This window comes from Manacus candei, unplaced genomic scaffold (genome assembly GCF_025592945.1).
Source record: "Manacus candei isolate 608988 ecotype Guabito, Panama unplaced genomic scaffold, ASM2559294v1 h1tg000028l, whole genome shotgun sequence".
Taxonomy (NCBI): Eukaryota; Metazoa; Chordata; class Aves; order Passeriformes; family Pipridae; genus Manacus; species Manacus candei.
The window spans coordinates 15,454,483-15,463,514 of NW_026138076.1; the positions used below are offsets into that span (position 1 = coordinate 15,454,483).

At 36.6% G+C, this 9,032-nt stretch overlaps 1 long non-coding RNA gene across 1 annotated transcript in view; it reads right to left on the minus strand.

Annotated features, from left to right (window-relative positions):
* The window catches only part of LOC127472429 (uncharacterized), a 34,751-nt gene extending 31,516 nt beyond the window's left edge, over nucleotides 1–3,235 (minus strand). Inside the window, exon 1 of the long non-coding RNA XR_007905005.1 lies at nucleotides 2,163–3,235. This is a non-coding gene — a long non-coding RNA (uncharacterized LOC127472429). The remainder of the gene's footprint in view (nucleotides 1–2,162) is intronic.
* Between the last annotated feature and the right edge of the window lie 5,797 nt (nucleotides 3,236–9,032).

Sequence of the window (9,032 nt, forward strand, 5' to 3'; positions counted from 1 at the left end):
ATCTGTTATAGACAGGGATTTTTTTTCACACGTAACTAGAAGTATTTGAACAGGTGAGAATGAACCCCTCCCTCCTTACACCATAAAAGAAGACAAATTAATGTGCCCAATATGTCTGGGGTAGTAAAGAGCAATACTTACGCCATGGAAGAGTTCAAGAAACTATTTATAGATTCACTTAATCTGCTCCTGCAGTCAATTCTAAGGTACAAGACACAAAGCAGCACTACACACCATCTGAAGCAGAAAGTATGAAAGCCATATGCCATCAAAACCACAGGGAATCATCTAGGACACATAGAAAAACTTGCTTCTAGCCACCAATCCATACTTATGTTCTGAAGCAAGCATACTGCTACAGAGGGGTGCATAATTTTTGTACCTACCATTTAAGTCAAAAGGAGTTTTAAAGAAGAGTAGTCAGAGAAAGAAATTGAGCCAAACTTATGTCAGCATCAGATAATAATTTCTGATTGTCACAGCTTTAATTACAAAACTGCTGGTATTTAAACTGTTACAGAAAACTGACTTTTCAGTTGCACACATCACTGATAAATTCCATGCACAGCATCCTGAAATTACTGCTAACTATCCAAACGTTTTTCTTTTTTTGCAGCACACACTTTCTTTGTTTATCTATTTCATTTCAGGGACACAAACAGTGCAGTCTTTGAGACAGGAATCTTCAAGACAGAAAGCCTTGTGCTAAGAGGTCCTTGATCCTTTAAGGTCTTAACCATTACTTTAGTGCAGGGGGAAAAAAACCACTAGATTAAAATAAATTATGTCACTTATAAACATACATTCATAGGCACATCCTGTACCTCAGATACAGAAACAGCAGATGTTTCAACCACCTCCTCTCAAAAAAAAAATAAAAAACTCAAACCAAACAAAAAAAAAAAAAAAAAAAAAAAAAAAACAAAACAAACAAACAACAAACAACCAAACCACCCAAACACCAAAACCAGAGAGGTGGGTGGTTACTAGAGGAAAAAGAGGGGAGATGTTTGGGATGTCAGAGGCAGACAAGACCAGGGAGAGCTGTTTCAGACCCTGGAAAAAGGATACCTGACCTATTTTGTGGAGTCAACCTTGTCAACCTTCTTCCTCTGTCACACACATCCTGTGCTTCCACAAATGATAACTCCCCAGGAAAGCCTTAGAAAGGCAACTATTGCAGTCAGACCAGACTAGGAAAACAGTAGGATCAACAGGGGAAGATACAAACATCTATGGCAAGCCTGACAGAAGTCAAGTAATTTCTGAAATCCTCCAAGCTGTATGGGCCTCCTAAATGCCCTCCCTGAAGGGCGACCTATCCTACTTTTCCCTCCTGTTCTACCACCTTCTCTCCCTGTCAGCCCCAGAGGCAAACAAGCAAGAAAGGAAAAAAAAAACCACAGCCTTCAGAGAGACTTATTTTGCATTTCTGAATGGTTTTTAGTTTTCAGCTTTTTTAGTGTTTGGTTTGTTGGGCATTTTTTGGCTGGAGGGAGTTGGTAGCAAGGATTGTAAGCAAGACAGTTTCCAAGTCTTTATTTCCAGAGGATTTTGTTAGGAGAATTTGCTTACATTTCAAAGCATTACCTGTAAATACCACGATTTACCTCTCTTCACCTTCTAGAGTGAGGATTACCCTTTGAAAAGCCATGGAGGAATTACACTCAAATTCTGGCCTGGATTTCTACAATACCAGCAAACTTCAAAAGCAAAAATTCTCAGCTATGTTGTGAATTATATTAACTCCCCACATACTGGATTATAGCAATAGGGGATGCAGGAATACCAGTTTTAAGACTAGATATGCATATCTGACAGTTGTCACATCTACCATTTCAGATCCACTAATTACATGTTGATAAAATGTGAAGTTTGCCCTACTTTAAGCTTTTTCTGGTTTTGTCCCTGCTGCTGTTTATCCTTTCTCATGATACAGCCACTTTTTTAAATGTTTTCTTAATCTTGTGCACTTACCCCTACATTCACTGAACAAAAGCAAGCAAAAACTCTAATCAGGACAAAGCGTGAAACACATAATTATTTGCTTCCATTTGGTATTTTCTTTTGCTGTTGAGAAACTAATTCATGGACTTGGACAAGCCACCAGTGTCCTTTCAACAAGCAGAAAGAAATCAAAATTTTAATGCGGAAATACTTACAGTATAAGCTACATTTAAGCCTTACGCCTGAGTAACTACAGCGTGTGTCAGGACCAAGGATCCAGCTTTGTGGCTGTCTACATTCTGAAGCTGCTAATCTCTGGCTCAGGGCCCACCTTATACTTAAAACAGAATACAATATTTGTCTTTCAGCTGTTGCTGTTTGTCATTACCCAATAAACATGGCTAACTCTTCCATAGCAACTGCTGTTAAAATGCTAAACCCCAGCCACAAGGTGAAAGAAAAATAGATGTTGAACACAGTACTTTATGGAATGTAAGACAACAATTGTATAGTAAAAAAAATTCTGATACCTGTTTCTAAAAGAAAAGTACTCAGAAGACTTGGCACTAGAACTACAAAGTGACTGTGGCCTTACATGTGATCTCACATGTGATCTCCTCATTTGTTTGTGTATGAAGTCTCATCTCTTGGGAACCACAAAATAGGTCAAGGTATTGATCTAAAAGTTTGACACATGCTTTGAAGAAACACTTGACTGCTCTGTATTTAGAAAAAAGAATCCATGTATTCTTTCAGGCTTAAGGCAGAATGACCTTTTTTTTGTTTTCCCTTCCTTCTAAGCTTCCCAGATAGAGGTCTTGGGTCAGTAGACTGATATGGAAAAATTGTAAATACTTATTACTAAAGACATCTTTCTCTCACACGCACAAATGCACACAAGCTCACAAACAGTGTTTGATGGAAAATCCTGTTAACTACAGTAATACAGGATGAACCACCATGGACTATAGTCCAAATCCTTACAGTCTTCTGTTGCCTACATCCCTCCAAAAACCTGTAGCAAGCCCAAGGGAAACACCAGACATTCTCAACAGCATTCACACTGTTGGAGTACAGTTGCATATAAGCACTTTGCTCTGCTCTCTTATATCCGAGGAGCCCTATCGAGCTCTATTTTACAGCCCAGGGTAAAGATATGAACTAAAAAGAACTGTTCAGAATGAAAACTGGGCAAAACTTCAGAAGAAGCCCCAGACATGATGAGCAGCTTTGCCTCCCACCTTTCTTCCCCCTTCCATAAGGGTACTTTGTAGATAGTTATAGCATTCCCAGACTTTTATTATCTGTTATATATAATGTAAGGCATTCTCAATAAGTCAGAAGACAATAATTTAAAAATATAGACAAGAAAAAAAGTTTTAAAGTCTTAGAACAGGAATAAAGTGCAAATCACAACCGTACAGGCATATGCATTTTCTTTTTAACCAAGAAATCACTATTATTTTCTTGACATTTCAATTCCGGTCTTTTTCCAGATAAACTTTAATTGACAAAAATAAACTAGAAGAAGGGAGAAAACATACACACAAGTATTTCCATGGGGAGGGACATAGATACAGATAGGATCTTGAGCTGGCAGTTCTACCAGTCCAAGAACAAACTTTCTCTTGTCACCCAATAATTATTAGATAAAAACACTAATCTATTCAAAAAGCACTGCTACTACCTCCTGTCCAATGGGTTGCTCTAGTCACACAGGTTATACTATGGATCTGTTCTTAAAATCTCGAGGTTTTCAAAATTCTCTGAAATTTTTGTCACAAAAAATGCTACTGAATAGAATCAGCTCCTTCTCCAGTAGCAGCATAGGTAATCTCAACACATTTATTTTCCTGTAACCTTTTATCTTGGTTAGTTGAGGAATAGAAAAAGGGTAATTGTAACTAATTTAGAATGAACATACCACAGCATTTTGGGTCAGCTTTAGAATAGTGTGGATGCAGTAATTCACATCCCACAAATGAGACTTGAATAGCAATTATAAAATACATGTCTGAAAAGAAAGAATGCAATGTCTAAACAAGACATACACAGAAGAAGATGAGTGGGTCATACCTGAAACACAGTCAGCCAACAGCTTCTAAGTATCTGAGAATACTGCTATTTTCTGAATTACAATATAACATACCACTTTGAAAGAGCTGATGTTATCTCCATCACTTCCACTGCCCATTTCCCTGATCCTCATCACCTTACTTCCTCCAGAAAGACTGTCAGATAGCCTCTTCTCTTCTGTGTGTTGCTAATACTTGACTTGGATCATGCAATCCAGCAGAAGAAAAGATTTATGGTTAGCTACCACTGGTATACTAAAAGTTTTCATACGTGTATTTTGGCCTACACGGACAAAAGCACACCTCCCATTTTCAGCTCACACACCAAGAAAAGCATAACAATAGTCAATGCTCTACGGTCTCTGCCCTCCCAAGATGCCTGGGGTGGAGAAACAACCCCAACTGGTGCAAAGCATCTCAGACAAACTACTAAAACCACCAAAAAGCATTCCCATCTGCTTCTAACAGGGCTGAAAAGCAAGGTAGCAACATCTGCTTGTCAGTGGTCTATGGGGCAATAAGCTGTCAGAACACACATTCATGCCTGTTCATAGCCACTACCAGAGAAAAGCTAATTTCATAAAATTATCACCAGCCATTGATAATAATCTAGTGGTAAATGGCTACCTTTTACCTCTAAAATTTAGAAAGAACAAGTGTCTTGATCCCACTTGATCCCTACACTATTCCTTTAGTAAATATGATAAGCTTTTCTACTGAAAAGATAAGGTTAAAGTTTCCACGTAGCACTAAGGATTAAATAGTTAAGTGCATAAAATCACAGATGAAATCAAGAAATAGGACTAATTATTGTAGAAATACAAAATAAGACTTTGCTGGGTGTCTGAAGAAGTATATTTTCATTCTTGTAGGTACATGTCATTACACATCTAATGAAGTATTTTGACTCTTTCCTGAATGTTGCTCTATAATATGCATCATGAAAGAGATTTTAGAAATCTAACAACTTCTGTGCATTATTTGTTCAGGTAATGCTGAATGGCAAGCACATCAGAGAGCTTATATTGTTAAAAAAAATATGTAAGTGCCAGCATATTAATTTATGAAGCATACAGGACTTACCTGCTGGCACAGAGCCTTGCTAACTTCATTCCAACTTTACTCCTTTGGAATGAGTTTACTTCATTTCCAGTGCCAAAATGGGCTTTAACTTTAAATTCAAAAAGGTATCAGCTTGCCAAATTTGGAGGCGATGTTTGACTGTAGCTATTAAAAGGAGCAGGACCACTGATGAGTGAATGAGCTGAAAAGAAAAACAACTCCTTCCTCAGTCACCTTTAAGATTCTCCATCAGAACTTCTACAAGCTGTCAGAACAAAAGGGAAAACCTTTTTTCATACAGAGCAGGAAAACATATCCTTTCAGAAAACATTCAACTCTCATAAAATTAATTGTGAAATTAGATAAGTGCATCAATAAAGCACAAAATTTGAGAAGTGCTTTACACCTTTTTTACCAGGAACCATAATTAAAATATGAGCTGACATTACATTAGGCTCACAAGCAAACCAATAAAGGACAACAAATTTCGTTCCTAGTCACAATAATATCTAATCACCTGTAAAATTGGCAAAGTAGAATTAGTATGACAGAAGTAACACTTCAGGAAACCAGTGCAGTTATCAGAATCTTAGCAACATAGACTGAAAGTCAATACATGTATATGTCAGTTTGCAAACACAGAGTTGCAAATATAGATTATAGACATGAGTTTTCAAAATTAAGGTGAACAGTACTTCAATGCCTTAATATGAGATCAGCATCTCATTCCATTCAACATATTCTTTGGATTTTTTTTTTTGAACACTATTCATTATTTTATGTGTCCTCCACTGCTCCTTTAGGTTTTTTGAAAATTAAAAGGAAAACAAGAAAAAAAAAATCACACATGTAAAGCACAAATAACAGAGAAGATGAAAGCAGAAATGAAAACCAAGCACATCTGTCATTAAACAAGTTCTGAAATTTGCTTAGAAGTTTATGAAACAGTTCTGAAATGGCACATTTCAGAAATATTTACTTTCCACTTACTGGTTTGTTAGCTTAGAACAGATCCTTAATGTAGGCTTCAAAGGGCTCTAAGACACCTACTTCCCATTTGTCAAGTAGGAAGCTTCTTGAAAAAAGTGAGGTTTAAGTCTTCAGTTTCTACAGTATTCTCAGAACAAATGAACCTTTGACAGACAAAAAATTGGGGGGGACAAAAACAAACAAACAAACAAACAACCCCAAAAACAAACAAACAGGACATTACTGGCTTCTTGACCTGCATACAGAAAAGTTTAAGAAAATGCCTATCAGCTGCAGTTTGCTACTCAGAACCTAAATAGCAGAGAAAAGTACCAGAGCGATGTGAAAATAATAACCAAATGTTATCAATGAGAGGGCAGTTGACCTAAATTACTGCTTCAAAGCTGGGGCAGGTGGGAAGGATTTGTAAGAATGTCCTTCTCCACCTCACATGTATTTATAGCCTGGAAATTTCTAATGCCTGGGAGAGGAGTACAGTACCAGAGTCCCACTTCTCCTTTCTTTGCCAGATGCAAGAGAAGAATAACAGAGCTGCTTGTCATATCACTTACAAGGAAAAGGAGAGAGGATTTCTTCTTTGCCAGGAAAAACTAAGGGTACTGCTAATTTATCAGGCATTCAACCAAAAGCTGACATGAAAATTCACTGGGATCCAAATTATTAAGCATTCCTGCTCCCTAACAATGCGATTAGGAAAAACTACAGTCTGTACATAGACAGACTTATTGCTTTGGGAAACTGTTTTAAAATAAGTACTGTTTATTATAAGAAAACTTCCCATATACCCATGAGTTTTGAAATAGAAAACAGGCTGTGCAGTTTGGAACACTGACCTTTCACCTCTGGAAATCCAGTTTCAGTACATGTTGTTCCACATGTGCAAGTGATTTTCAGACTCCATTTAGTATCCTAGGCTGTTACTGTGTAACCTTCCCAAACAATGGCCTAGACCAATATTTTATTATGTTATAGATTACTAGTCCAGTAGTTTATTATGTTATAGACTAAGTTCTGAAATAAGACAGGAGGTTTATGGCTTAAAATACAGACATTGAAGAGGGTTTGCTTGTTTGTTTGTTTGTTTCTTCCTGTACCAGGGTTTATTCTAATTCTGCAGCCTGAAACAGAGCACTCCATAAGTTTACACAAGGATGAATTGGTTTAAAACATTTGCTCCTTACAACTTTTTTTTTCAACTCTTGGTCTGCCAAATTGACAGGAAAACAACATTTCCTTCCATCGAGGCAGGGCAATACTAGGAGAGAAAATAGAAAACTGATATCCAAAAATAATCTGATGTGAGTTGGGAGGAATGCCTTTTGCTAGCGACATGGAAAACGCCATCATGCCATGGGCACAGGAGTTTGATTGTCCAAAGATAATGAGGTGGCATCATATGCAATGATGGATTTGTGCATCATGCTACTATTCCAATGCCTAATTTGTGACCCCAGCTCCCAAATCCCAAAAAGTTTAATGACATGAAGAAATCTGACACAGCTTCCGTCCCTGCCCCCAGTTTTCAGGGGAGGAGGGAGGATGGAAAACAGTGGTTGTACTCTTTCACATTGCATTGGATAGAAAGATAATATTTGGCACAAAAGTCAAACAAAATATCAACCTAAAGAGCAAAAGTCTACTTCAAACATTTGGGTAGTCATACTACAAACCAAAAGACTCCATTATGATTCTGAGGAAGCTACTTTATACATACATTCATAGCATGTCCATTAAATTCAGAGGATGTATATTTGCAGGTAAAAAAGTTGTAGCACCAATGATCCTATAGTACAATGAAATAAATACTTGTTTTCTTATATGGAAGCTTCAATGGCATACAAAAAAAAAAAAAAGAAAAGAAAAATGTCACACTGCTCCATATTTACAAAAAATCTATTTTCACACCTACAACTATTATGAAAGAAGATATGATGCCCTAAAACCAGGCAGAAGAAAAGAAAATAGCTTTTATTTTACTGAAAGGAATATGCTTTTAAGTGGATAAAAGACTTTGGCTTCAATCCGGCTCAGGTGATCATTTTGGTACAATATGAAAGAACAGAAGTGCTCTAGGTAGATAAACCAAAAAAATGTACACATACTATGTAAATGGGTAAAGGGACTTTCTTAAAGGCAGTCACTGAAAAGAAAGTAGGAAACAGCCCTATATCAGAAGCATCAATTCAGTATTGCCTTTCAAAACTTTTATTTTTCTTCCCCTCGGTAATTCTAAAAAGAAAGGAAAAAAAAAAAAAAGCTGAATCTGTGAAACATCAATAAAACAAGATCTAACAATTGCTCTCCAGAGCAACAGCACCTTGGAGAGCAAGTCACCCTTCCATTAAACCAGGCAGGGGGAAAAAAAAAAGAAATTGAGCAAGAGCTCAGTTTCATATATGCGTACTATTTCCACTGAAATTAAGAGCAATCACTTGTCCAGAAAAAGGTTAAACATGTCCTCCTCTTACATGTATCTAACAAGTTTAAAAGGGACATATGAGCAAATCTCAGTATAGTAAAGAAACATGAACAAACTTTACAGACAGTTAAGCAACCCCAAACTTGAGTTTCTTAAAATAAAAATAAAAATAACAAACCCAAAAAATAAGTCTGCATATTAAGAAATAAATCAATAACTTAATCATGGGAACTTGAAAGGAATCTTTGCAGTGAACAAGTTATTATACAATTATAATTTTTGACACTGGAAACTCGGAGCCTGATTATGATCTGAGTTTGACCTGATACTGAAATTCTTATATTTCCAATCATTTTCTACTGAAGTGCATTGCAGGATTGACTATTTGAAATTGCCAATACTCAAAGAAAAAGAAAATGCAAATTACACACAAAAGAACTCTTTAAATGAAAACATCTAATATGTTCTTCATTCCCAGCTACAAATCAAAACACATTACAGGATTTACTAGCAAAAGAGGAATAAAAAAAGGAGTAGCA